This window comes from Hyaena hyaena, unplaced genomic scaffold, assembly GCF_003009895.1.
Source record: "Hyaena hyaena isolate Hyena2069 unplaced genomic scaffold, ASM300989v1 scaffold_366, whole genome shotgun sequence".
Classification (NCBI taxonomy): Eukaryota; Metazoa; Chordata; class Mammalia; order Carnivora; family Hyaenidae; genus Hyaena; species Hyaena hyaena.
The window spans coordinates 1,691,480-1,706,206 of NW_024080999.1; positions in this window are offsets into that span (position 1 = coordinate 1,691,480).

Sequence of the window (14,727 nt, forward strand, 5' to 3'; positions counted from 1 at the left end):
AAAAAATAAAATTAGAACTACCATTTGATCTAGTAATCACAATACTAGGTATTTACCCAAAGAATATGAGAATACTAATTTGAAAGAATATATGCACCTCTAGGTTTACTGTGGCAATGTTTACAATAGCCAAATTATGGAAGCCGTCCAAGTGTCTATCAATAGGTGAATGGTTAAAGAAGATGTGGAATATATATACAGGGGAATATTATTCAGCCATGAATGGAATCCTGCCATTTGCAACAACCTGGATAGATTTAGAGAGTATAATGTTGAGTGAAATAAGTCAGTCAGCAAAAGACAAATACCATATGGTTTCATATGAAAAAGGAGGCAAACCAAAAAACAAATTCTTAACTATAGAGAATAAACAGATGGTTACCAGAAGGGAGGTGGGTAGGGTGATGGGTGAAATAGGTGAGGGAGAGTAAAAGTACACTTATCTTGATGAGGACTGAATAATGTATAGAATTGCTGAATCACTACATCTGAAATTAATATATCACTGTATGTTAACTAAAGTGGAATTAAATTGAATTAAACTAAACTAAATTAAATTAAAATTATAAAAACAAAAAACAAACCAAAAAAGAAGATGCAATATGGGATTAATATAAATCCTTGGTGAAGAAAAAAACAAAGAGAACAAAAATACTTATAAATATAATTAAACAATTTTCCTGGAAAAAAACCCCAAAATATTGGCATCCGGACTATTATGTGTGCAATGTGAGATAAAGTAAGTATGTATTCACTCTCAACAATAGCCAAAACATGGAAAGGACCTAAGTGTCCATCAACTGACGAATGGATCAAGAAGATGTGGTTCATCTATACAGTGGAATACTACATGGCAATGAGAAAGAATCAAATCTGGCCAAGTGTAGCAACATGGATGGACCTTGAGGGTGTTATGCTGAGCGAAATAAGTCAGGCAGTGAAGGACAGATACCATATGTTTGCACGTATAGGTGGATTAGGAGGAACTTAATGGAAGACCATGGGGGAGACGAAGGGGAAAAATAGTTGGGGAGACGGAGGGAGGCAAACCATGAGAGACTTTTGAATGCTGAGAACAAACTGAGGACTGATGGGTATGGGTGAGAGGGAAATGGGGATGATGGGCATGGAGGAGGGCACTTGTTGGGATGAGCAGTGGGTGTTATATGGAAACTAACTTGACAATAAACTGTTTAAGAAAAAAAAAGTAAGTATGTATTTATAGGACAATATAATTCTACCAATTCCTATGTCTGAGAACCATGAGTCTCAGTGAAAGAAAAGAGATATAATATAGAGGTCAAAGACTGTTGCATTCTCAAATTTTGGTTGGTGGTATTAAATATTTTACTCTAAAGTATGTATATTTTTAAACACACACTACAAGGAGATAGTTGGATAGAAAAAAAAAAAGCAAAGGAGGGAAGGAAGGAGGAAGAGAAGAAAAGACAGAAGAAGGAGGGACGGAGATCTTCCAAGATCTATCCACCCAAGAGGCCTAAAAACTGACCAACCCAAAAGCAATAAGCATCTCTAGTACCTGAGTTGTGCTCTTAACATAACATTTCCCACTTAAAAACAAAACAGCAAACAAAGACAAAAACCAGGGGCTGTTGGAGAAAGTTAATTCAGCGCGTAGGGCAAGAAACGTACAAAATAAACCTAGAATATCTCATCAGAAAGATAGCAAGGAAGCTATGAAAGACTACTAGGTTATAGGAAAAGGATTTGGAGAAAACTTGAAAAGGATCCTAATGGTCAAAGGTGGGACAGTAGAGCCTTGAAATAGATAACGCACTTTATTAAAATCTATCAAGTGTGAGGAAAGCAGTGAGCAGGGAGAAAACAGAAAGCAGGGTGCTCATCCTAGCAAGACCAAGAGGGAAAACTTTATGTCAATTTGAAGGGTTTGTCTTCTAGAGTGGATTGAGCACAGTGCTACTGAATCATGACTGTGTTTGCAAACATGATTCTAGGACAATCTATTACTCAAGGAAGACCAGAACACTCATGGGCCTGCTGGCGCCTTTACCCAGAGTCAGGGAAGGATTATTCCTATGAATAAAGTTTCAAGGAATGGTGAAGGATTAAAAAAAATAATAAAGTGATGTCTTGATTATAATCCATGTGACTTGTTTATTCAACATATCAGTCACATGCATAAAATACAATTCTGTCCCCATGGGGCAGACAATCTAGAAAGATTTTACATGCATACAAATAACAACAATGCCAAATAGTATGAAATTAGTGCCACAATACAGGCACAATCAAAATTCTATAGTTTGGTAGGCAGAAATATCACTTCTGACAATGGTGAGAGAGAAAAGTAGGATCGGAGCTGGTCTTTAAAGGACAAGTAGCATCTAGTGGGCAGAGAGGAGAGGGAAATCATGCTAGCCTAAGGAAATAGCTTGGACAGAAATGCAGCATAGGGAAGTCCAGGGACTGTCTTAAATTGCAGTAGGAAATTGCAACTGTCTAGAGAGTAGGTATGCGATAAAGAGGTGAGAGACAAGGCTGGAAAGATGATTTGGGAGCAGGCAGCTGCACAGGCCTTCATCATCGGTGTAAAAGCTTAGAACTGATCTCATAATAGAGAGTCACTGAACGTTTTCAAATGGAATAAGACTCCTACCAACTGAAAAGCATTTTAAGAGTCCACGAAGGATGTGCTCAAAGGAAGGGCGTGCAGAAGCAGAGGGACCAGGGAGGAGGCCATGGCAGTCATTAAAGGACTGGGCTGCCATGGTGGCAGTGGGCATGGAAACAAAGAAAGGGGTGCCAGAAATATTTTGAATGAAATCTCAAAATAGATTCTTGATGAATGACTGGATACGGAGTTGAGAAACTTGAAGCAGGCGGGGTTAACTGAAACTACACGATCACTAGGAGCTATGGTTGGAGAGGAGAGAGAATTTTGTGTCTTCTCAGCTTGAAGTATGTTGAGTGGGAGAAGCAGGACAATTGAAATGAGAAACTGGAATCAGAGAAGGGCTGGGGCAGGACACAGTTTTCTGAGACAGGCCCAAAATGCACCTCTGGGAGAGTAAACGAGAACTCAAGGGAGTGCAGAGGAAGAAAAGAAGGGAATCAGTGACAGGCTCTTGGGGGAGACTGATACTTGGGAAGGACGGAATGAATCAATGGAGAGGAGGGCAGAGACCCGGTGCAAATTCTGCAGCATACGCTGGCGTCTCCCAGGGCTCGCGCTGCCCCACAGGGTAGATGACATCCACCTACCCATTTCGCCACGTACTCACTACCCGACAGATGGCACACGGTAGAGCAGCACTTCACAGCCTGTGACCAAAGACCAGTTTTTTTCTTTTCAGTTTGTTGGAATCAATACTTCAATGAAATCAATATGTTAATCACTAAAAAAAAAATGATTAAGCGCTTGGATGTTTTGGCAATGTCAAACTGGCTGTGAAAATTTTGAAAGCTTACTTTCAATTTCTGTACTTACACCGTGGTAAATATAAACACCAACATATCTGAGTCGTCTAAGAGGAACTGACACCAAGACAGGTTGCTGTTTCCAGTTCTGTTATTAGCACTGTGACTACTGGCAAGCCTTTTAACTTCTCTGAGCTTCCAGTCCCTTGCTTGTAAAGTAAGAGGACTAAATCTGCCCTATAAAGGCTAGATTGTATGGTGTTTAAATGTTAGTTGAAACCAAAATGGCCTGATTAAATGATCATTCTGCCCATTCTCACTTCCATGCCTAAGTGGGAAAGAACTTTTTTCCTCTCCTGGAAGCCTTTACCCCCCTCCTAATATCTTAAAGTGTATTGTTATGTTTTGAGGCTGGAAGGCTGGTCAGGAGAAAGGACTTCAGGGAACCAGATTTTCTGCAAAACTATTCTGAGCTAATCTCCAGTCATCTCTAATCATGGCACATCATCAAAACCACAGGAAATCTAAAACAAAAACCTTTATCTGAAACACAGAGCCAGTTTACATAACAGGATTCATGATTCACCAACTCAGGATTCCAGGCTACCAGCACCCTGCACAGGTCAGAGAATGTGCACATTTCCACATGCCCGTCAATTTGAGATCATCAGTGGCATTTATCATATTCTGTTCATCTTATATGCTAATGCCAAACATAGTCCTAGGCATACAGTAAATGCCCAACAACTCTTTCCCAAGTAAATAAATGAATGAAGGTGAATGCCTCTTGTCCTACAAAAGCCTTCCACACCCCAGGCTGACACTATTACTTTTCTCTTTATTCAGTGTTTCCCTAGCACTTATTCTGTGAAGAAATTATCTGTTTCTTCAGGAATTGTGATTCACATCTCTAAAAAATGTCTGTCTGGACTGAACTGTGTCCCTCCCCTTTCTCCAAATTCGTATGTTAAAGCCCTAACTCTCAATGCGACTGTATTTGTAGACAGCATCCGTAAGGAGGTAATAAAGGTGAAGAGAAGTAATAATAATGAGGCCTTACTATGTTAGGGCTGGCATCCTTATAAGAAGAAATCTCTCTCTCTCACTCTCCCTGCACATCGCAAAGGAAAGGCCATATGAAGACAGAAGATAGCCATCTGCAAACCAAGAAAAAAGTCCTCACCAGAAACATAGTTTGCCAGTATCTTGATCATTAACTGTGAGAAACTAAATTGTGTTGCTTAAGCCACCCAGTCTGTGGTATTTTGTTATGGCGGGCAGACTACTACAATGCCCTTTCGTGATTTCTCTCACATATGCATCAGATGACAAATGAAACTAGTTCAATAGAAGCAAGAGAAAAGGAATATTCACGAATACATGAAAAATTAAATAACCCTTGAACAACTATTGAGTCAAAAAGGAAATCAGAAGAAAATTGAAAATCATCTCAAGACAAAAATGAAAACAAAGCCTATGGGATACAGGAAAAGCAGCAGTATGGATGTTTATAATGATAAACAGCTATAATAAAAAAGGAAGATCACAAATAGTAACTTTACACCTCAAAGAACCAGAAAAAGAATAAACGAGGCTCAACATTGGCAGAAGGAAGGCAAAACAAGTATCAGAGCAGAAAAAAAAAAGAGAGACTAGAAAAACAATAATAAAGATCAATGAAACTAAGAGGTTAAACCAAATAGAAAAATCTTTAGGGAAAAAAAACAGGGAAGACTCAAAATCACAATGAAAGGAGACATACAGCTGATAAGAAATACTAAGGATCATAGGAAACTACTATGAACAATTATGTGCCAACATATTAGATAAACTAGAAGAAATGGATAAATTACTGGAGATACACAATTTATCAAGATTGAATCCTGAAAACAGAAAATATGAACAGACTGATAACAAATAAGGAAATTGAATCAGTAACAAAACATCTCCCAACAAAGAAGAGTCAAGGACTATCTGGCCTCACTGGTGAATTCTACCAAACATTTAAAGAAGAATTAATACCAAGCCTTTTCTAATTCTCCCCCCCCCCCAAAAAAAAGGAGGAGGAAACACTTGGAAATTCATTTTACAAGACCAACAATATCATGGTATCAAAGGCAGACAAGGACAGTACAGGAAAATTATAGGCCAAAACCTCTGATGAACATAAATATAAAAATCCTCAACAAAATATTAACAAACCAAATTTAGTAGTAAATTAAAGGAATGTGGGGTGCCTGGGAGTCTCAGTCAGTTGGGGGTCCGACTTCAGCTCAGGTCATGATCTCACAGTTTGTGAGTCTGAGCCTGGCGTCGGGCTCTGTGCTGACAGCTTGGAGCCTGGAGCCTGCTTCAGATTCTGTGTCTCCCTCTCTCTCTGCCCCTCCCCAACTCATGCTCTGTTTCTCTCTGTCTCAAAAATAAATAAGTATAAAACAAAACAAAACAGAAAAGAAATTAATAAAACAACCCAATTAAAATAGATTCAAAACCAATAAAGTATTTAGGAATACATTTAACTAAGGGGGTGAAAGATCTGTTCCCACAAAAACTATAAAATATCGATGAAAGGAACTGAAGATAATACAAATACGTGGAAAGATATTCCATGTTTATGGATCGAAAGAATACTGTTAAAATGTCCATACTACTCAAAGCAATCCATAGATTCAATGGAATCCCTATCATAATTCCAATGCTATTTTTTTTTCACAGAAATAGAAAAATCATTCCTAAAATTCATATGGAAGCACAAAACACCTTGAACAGCCAAAGCAATCTTGAGCTAGAACAAACGAGGTATCACACTGCCTGCTTCCAAACTGTATTGTAAAAGTGTAGTAATCAAAACAGTATGGTATTGACATAAAATCAAACATACAAACAAATGTAACAGAATCAAGAGCCCAGAAATAAACCCACACATACATGGGCAATTAATTTTCAACAAAGGTGTCAAGAATAAACAGTGTGGAAAGGAGAATTGCTTCAATAAATAACGCCTGGGAAACTGGATGTACACATGCAGAAGAATGAAATTTGGGATCCCTTACACCATACACAAAAATGAACTAACATGTATTAAAGACTTGAGTATAAGACCTAAAGCCATTAAACTCCTTGAGGAAAACATAGCAGACTATTGTCATTGGTCTGGCAATGATTTTTTTGGATTTGACACCAAAAGCTAAGGCAACGAAAGCAAAAATAAACAAATGGGACTACATCAAACTAAAAAACTTCTGTACAGCAAAGGAAACGATCAACAAAATGAAAGGGCAACCTATGGAGTAGGAGAAAATATTTACAAACCACATATCCTATAAAGGGTTAATATCCAAACTATACAAGGAACTCCTACAAATCAATAGCAAAAAACCCCCAAATGACTCAATTAAAAAATGGTCAAAGGACTTGAATAGATATTTTTTTTTCCAAATAAGACATCCAAATGGCTAACAGGTACATGAAAAGATGCTCAACATCACTAATCATAAGGGAGATGCAAATCATACTTTTATAAAATATCACCTCACATCTGTAGGGATGGCTATTATCAAAAAGAGGCAACAAATGTTGGTGAGGATGTGGAGAAAAGGGACTTGGTACACTCTTGGTGGGAACGTAAACTGGTACAGGTGGTATGAAAAACAACATGGACTTTCCTCAAGAAATTAAAAACATGGGGGCGCCTGGGTGGCTCAGTCAGTTAAGTATCCAACTTCGGCTCAGGTCATGATCTCGCGCTTCATGGGTTCAAGCCCTACGTCGAGCTCTGTGCTGACAGCTCAGAGCGTGAAGCCTGTTTCAGATTCTGTGTTTCCCTCTCCCTCTGACCCTCCCCTGCTCACGCTGTCTCTCTCTCTCTCTCAGAAGTAAATATAACATTAAAAAAGTAAAATAAAAATATGGAACTACCATATGATCCAGGTATCTCACTTCTGGATGTATTTCTAAAGCAAATAAAATCATTATCTCAAGGAGATATCTACACTCCCATGGTCATTGCAGCATTATATATGATAGCCAAGATATTGAAACAGACTAATTGTCCTTCGAAGGATAACGGATAAGGACAATGTGACACACACACACACACACACACACAAACACACAAACACACACACACACACCATATACACACAATAGAATATTATTCAGCCTTTAAAAAGAAGAAAATTTAAAAAATAAATAAAAAGAAAATTGTGTCATTTGCAATAACATGGATGACTCTGGTAGAAGAAAACAAATATCACACATCACCACTTATATTTGGAATCCTAAAAAAAAAAAGTCAAACTCATAGAACTAGGAGTAGAATGGTAGTCATCAGGGGCTGGAGGAAATAGGAAGGGGTTGGAAGAAAGGTACATTAACTTTCAGTTATGAGATGAATAAGGTATCAAGATCTAATGAATTGTATGGTGACTATAGTTGCCAATACTTTACTGTATAAATGGAAATTTAGGTAGGAGAATGGATTTTAAGTGTTCTCACCCACCTACCCCCACCCACAAAAGGGAAATATGTGAAGTGATGGATGTGTTAATTGTGAGAACCCTTTTACAATTTATTTATATATCGAATCATCACTTTGTACACATTAAACACATCATAATTTGATCAATTATACTTTGATATGACAAATATAATAAGTCCACTTCCCTAATTTTAGGATAGATGTGAAGGGTAGGAACAGTGTTATGAGATTAAAACTGTAAATAATTACAAAAACAAAACCAAAAATATTTGCAAACTGTATTTGATAAAGGGTTAATAGCCAAAATAAACTGGACCCATCACTGTTATTCAATAAACGGATGAGTGAGAATCTTAAACATAAAGGACATTCCTCCATCTATTTCCTTCCTCCATCACTACAAGAAACATCAGGAGAGAGAGAGGTAGTGATTTTTAATAACTGACATCTCCAGTATGCTTACTTAATTCTTGTGCTATTCTACTGCCCTCTGCCGGACGTATGTGATACTTGTGACCTCAAAACTAGGTCCAGGGAGGCTGCAAGAGTTGCTCATTATCACACTAGCAGCAACCTTAATGGTCAAACACTGTGCTAAGTGCTTCACATGCACTATCTCATTCAATCCTCTTAATAACTTATGGCTAGAAAATGCTATTCTCATTTTGTAGGCAAAGAACCTGGAGGTTCAAAGGCAAGTAAACTAAGTTTGCACAATGAAAGTAAGGGAACTGGGAATTCAATACTGGCCCAAGAGACCAGCTCTTAGTTACCTCTTGTTCACTAAATACAACACTTTCATACTATCAACTGTATTGGAAATAAACCTGGAAAAGTATCTTCATTTGAGACCTGTTTATTCACTAACAATGGAATCAAGAAAATGATCTTTATTCTAAAAAGTCCAAATGAGTATCTTCTAAGTTTTCCCTCTTAGGAAGCCCCCAAATTCTTCAAAATGGAAAAGGTTACTCCTCAATCAAGATCAGGAGAGAGTGTTTCTTAGGGCTTCTCAATGTGTGCTCCATGAATCTTCTGCATCAGGATCATGTGAATTGCTGGTTCGATATACAGAATCCCAGGCCCCCGGATGTACTATGGAGGTAGAGAGGACAGGACTTGTTACTAAGGCCTCATATGTGTTCCTAGTGCAGGGGTGAACAGAATGAGAAATCAAAGATGATTCCTAAGATTTTGGGCTCAGCAAAAGGAGTGGTAGTAATGACATTAATTGAAATGGGGAAAACTGGAAGGAGGGAATGGGTTCTTAGCAGCTCAGTTGTGGTAGTTGGTGTTTGGCAGTGGATACACAACTGGGAGGTTTGGTTTAGACATGTTGAGCTTGTAATGTCTAACAGCCGAATCAAAATGGAAATCAGAGGAAACTGCAAGGGAAATAACTGGGACTTTTTTTTTTTTTTTTAAATTCAAAACTGTGTTCAAGATCTATCCATGTTGTGTCATGTTTATCTATTGTTTCTAATGGCCATGTAGTCCCCGGTAACCCTACCAATGAAAATAGCCAGATTGCTTTCACCTCCTGGTATCACAAATAACAGCGATGGCTTCTTCCTATCTGTTCCCTGTAAAATAATAGTAAATATATATGTTGGTCCTTGCCCTCAGCTCTGAACACGAGGCTCCTAAACCTCTTAGAAATTCCTAAGTGATAAGAACACTAAGAGCATCTTTTGTTCTTATTGAGGTGATTCTGGGTAGGTTCTTGGTTGGCTGCTGGTAACCAGAAAGACCAAGCCATGATTAGAAGCTTGGAATTTTCAGTCCCACCCTTCATCGTCCAGAGAGAGGAGAGGGGTGAGAAATAGTTAATGACTGACTATGCCTACGTGAGAAAGTCTTCATAAAAATCTCAATAGTACAGAGTTCAGAGAGCTTCCAATTGACCAAACACAGCCACAATGGGAGAGTGAAGCACCCCAATTCCACAGGGACAGAAGCTCCTGCACCCAGGACCCTCCCAGACCTCACGCTATGTATCTCTTCATCTGGCTGTTCATCTGTATCCTTTATCATATCTTTTAATAAATTAGTGAAACATAAGTGTTTCTCTGAGTTCTGTGAGCCACTCTAGCAAATTAATCGAGACCGAGAAGGGCACTGTGGGAACCTGTAATTTGTAGCCAAATTGGACTAAGCTGTGAGTAACCTGGGGCCCTATTACTTGGAACTGGGATCTAAAGTAGGGTGGATACAGTCTTGTGGGACTGAGCCCTTAACCTTTGGGACTGATACTATTTCCTGGTAGTGAGATTTGAGCTGAATTACAGGACATCCAACTGATGTCAGAAAATTGCTTGATGTGGGGAAAAACCTCCACACATTTGGTGACTAAGTAAAATGTTCTACAGAAATAGTAAAGGAGAAACACAGGTGCAAAAACTGAGTTTGTTTAATACATCCCTATAAAGTCTTCTGCATCCATTCCTCTGGATTATACACTCCAATATCTTCACATGTCTTTGAATGCCTGCCATTATCCAACAAAATGTTTGCTGACTGGACAGATATAAACAAGCATCAACTTGTTTCAACATCTTTCTGGTACGCTTGAGTATCTTTTTTTTTTTTTTTTTTATTAATGTTTGTTTATTTTTGAAAAGGGGAATTGGTGGAGAGAGAGAGAATCCCAAGCAGGTTCCATGCCATGGAAGAGCCCAATGTGGGGCCCGAACTCAGGAGCTGTGAGATCAAGACCTGAGGAAAAATCAACAGACACTTAACTGAGTCATCCAAGTACCCCAAGTTTGCGTGTCTTAACACACATCTTAGCTTTTTGAGTTTTTCTTCTATAAATCGCCTATTCATATTTCATCTTTTTAAAAAAAAAATTAGAATTCCTGGCCGTGGACTTAGTCTATAAGGTGGCCCACAATCATCCTTGCCTTGTGGCATTTACTTCTTTATAGTTTCCTTCCACACTGTATAGGTTTATCTGTGTAGCCAGTTGGTTACTAAGGAAACTGCAATGTGTGAATTCTCAGACTAGGTCATAAAGTATCTTGTGGATTCTGCCGTACTCTTAGGACTTGCTCTTGGAAAAGCCCACTGTCATGTCCTGAGGACACTCAAGGAACCTGATGGAGAGGTCCACATGATGAGAAATAACCACTAGCCATCACCAACCTGCTGGTCATCTGCCAAGTGAGTCATCTTAGAAGTAGAACTTCCAGGTCCAATAAAACCTTCAAGCACCCACAACCCAGAGCTAACATGCCAACTGCAACATCACTAAGACCTTGACCCAGAAACACAGCTAAGCCACTCCCAAATTCCTGACCTAGAGACTGTCAAATAGTAAGTGCTTATTATTGTTTTAAGCCACTACATTTTGGGGCAATTTGTTATTCAATGAACTGATACCCTGATTGTTCTTTGTTGTTGATCTGTAGGACTTCCTTGGATAGTCTAAAGAGATGAGTCCCTTGTCAGTGTTAGACTTTATATATATCCTTTCCCAAACTATCATTTGTCTATTAAATTTGTCTGTATTGTCTTTTAAAATAAATTCATAATTGTGATATGGTAAAATTTATCTATTTTCTGAATTATGATTCATGCTGGGTAGGGGGAAGGATTGGTATTTAAGAAGACTTCTATATCCTAGGTCACAGGTATTTCCTACATTTTCTTCTAGAAAGTTTTTTATTTTACCCTTCATGGCTATCTTGGCCTACTTCATACTCTCTTCAGGACAAGTTTACCTCAATTCAGGCATATACAACTTTTTACTGCAAGAATATGCTCCTTCAAATCTCTGTTTACAAGTGGAAAGCATGAATTATAAGCATTTTCCATTCTGCAGCTTACAAAGGAATAAGCTTTATCTATAAATCAACTTACTAGAGCTCATGTGTGTATAAAAGAGTTCCTTCTAACAAGCCTGTTATTCTTACCTAGTATTTTAGGAAAATCTAGGCTTAAGTTGCTTGGTTGTCCCTCCTGGCTTCAAATAGATGTCTGTATCCTAAAAATAAATTATGTATTGTTTAGATAAGGGAGTTTCACAGAGTGCTTTAGGAGCTCTCAAGTCATTATCACATTATCATGTATTTCCAGGGCAAATCATTTATGTGCAGAGGTCAGAATAAATGTTCTTTCACCATTTGGCTTAGCCGAGGAGTATATTTTTAAATTGGTGTTTTAAAGTTTGAGAGAGAGAGATGGCACGCATGAGCGGAGGAAGGGCAGAGAAGAAGGAAGAGAATCCTAAGCAGGCTTCATGCTCAGTGCAGAGCCCCACATGGGGTTCGATCTCATGGAATCGTTAGATCATGACCTGAGCCGAAATCAAGAGTCAGACACTTAACCAAAAGACCTGCCTGGGTGCCCCAGAAATTGGTGTTGTAAAAAACATAAAGACCTCTGCCTAAAGATGCAGAGACCTGGAAAAAGTATTTCTTCTGTCCTTGTGGCAAAAAAAAGAACAAAACTAGCTTCAAATTTAAGACTTTACGTGAACCTGTAGGCGACCTGAGGTTGCAGAGGAAACAAGTGGCCCAAAACCTTCTCCTCAAGAAAAAGGAGGGTGGCACAAGCCCAGCAGATGGAGTAAACTGGTATGGCTGGGAAGCAGGTGGAGGTAGACTCAGAATGCAGAATACTGTGAAACCTTTGGGGCCAAACACATAGGGAGAGGGGAGGGCGTCCACATTCTCTTACAGGCTCTTCTTCCGTGGACTCCACGTGGCACTCACAGAGAAGACGGGAAGGAGGCTTAAGAAGGATCCACTGTGGTGCAGACCTAGGGTAGGGCAACACCAGCTACACGTGAGGGGCAGAAACTCCACCAAGACTGTTCCCATCTATCTCTACTATAGAACAAAATCCCTCCAAAAAGTACAAATTACCAAACTCAAGAATAGTTACATCATAAAGAAAGTAACTGAATTTGTATTTAAAACTTCTCAAAAAATCTCCAGGCCCAGGTGATTTCATAGGAAAATTCTAATTCTATACAGTATCTTTAAGAAAATAGAGAAGGAACACTTCCCAACTCATATTATGGGGCTAACATTACTGTAAAACCAAAATCAAAATTGAAGACATTAGAAGAAAACCACTGGCAATAACCCTCATGAACACAGATGTAAAATTCAACAATAAAATTTCAGCAAACTGAATCCAGCTATATGTAAAAATAATATGTGGTTCATCTGAGGAATGCAAGGCTGTCTCAATCAATGTAATCCGTCTTTACAGGCATAATACAAAACACTATATGACTGTTTCAATAGATACAGAAGACAAATATGACCAAATCTAACATTTATAACAAAAATTCAGCGAACAGGGAGAGAAGGAGATTTCTTAACCTAGTAAAGGCATAATACAAGAAGCTACGATAATACCCTACTTAATGGTGAGAAACTGAGTGCTTTCTCCCAAAGATCAAGAACAGGTAAGGATGTCCACTCACATTACTCCTAATCAACATTATACTGTTCAATTAGGTAAAAAAAATATGACACATAGATTGGAAACAAAAAAGTAAAATTATCTATATATGCAGATGATATGATTGTCTATATAGAAAATCTATAGAACCTGCAACAAACAATAGGAATTAAAAAGGAATTTAGCAAGGATACAGAACACAACATCAGTATATGTAAGTCTGTTGTACTCCTATTACGAGCAATAAACAATTGGAATTTAAAAATAAGAAACCCTGTCTGACTTCAGCTCAGGTCATGATCTCAATTTGTGAGTTTGAGTCCCACATCGGGCTCTGTGCTGACAGTTTGGAGCCTGGAACCTGCTTCAGATTCTGTGTCTCCCTCTCTCTCTGCCCCTCCCCTGCTTGTGCTTTCTCTCAAAAAATAAATAATAAACATTAAAAAAAAAAAAAGAAACCTAGCAGACACCACCTTAATCAACTGCTTCCTAACACAATGCAAAGAGAAGGGCACACCAGCTCTGTGGTATTCTTTCCCAAAATGAAAAAAAGAAAATTGCTTTAATGTTTTATTTATTTTTGAGAGAGAGATAGAGACAGCATGAGCACGGGAGGATCAGAAAGAGAGGGAGACAGAATCTGAAGCAGGCTTCAGGCTCTGAGCTAGCTGTCAGCACAAAGCCTGACATGGGGCTTGAATCCACAAACTGTGAGATCACGACCTGAGCCGAAGTCGGACGCTTAACCGACTGAGACACCCAGGCGCCCCTCTTTCCCAAATTTTTAACCTCAGTCTCACCATGAGAAAACATCAGATAAATCCAAATTGAGGGGCATCGTACAAAATTTCTGACCATTACTCTTCAAACTATCAGGATTATGAAAGACAAAGAAACAGTCACAGATTGGAAGACACTAAGACACGACAACTAATACAATGTAGTATCCTGGATTGGATTCTGGAAAAGACATTAAGGAGAAAAACTTGGGGGAATTTGAGTAAAATCTGCAGTTAATAGTATGGCATCAATGTTAATTTCTTAATTTTGATAAACATCATGGTTACATAAGATATTAACAATAGAGGAAGCCAGGTGAAGGGTATACAGGACTTGTAATGCTTCTGTAAATATAAAAGTATTTCAAAATAGAGTTAGAAAATAAAGGAAAAACTACTGCCATTTGCTACTATTTACACAAATCAGATGTTTAAAAATACCATGAAGCTAATATAAAACTTAGATGCAAAGGCTTTAAGACTGTCATCCATAATCTGAATTTCATCAATTTCTCATAAAATTCATGAGTTCAAAACCACATTCTTACCATTAACACATCCATTTTGTTTGCATTATGGGTCTATACAAAGATTTCAATTGGAAAAAATTTCTGAAACTAAAAAGGTATGAACAACAAAATAGCTTATGCCACT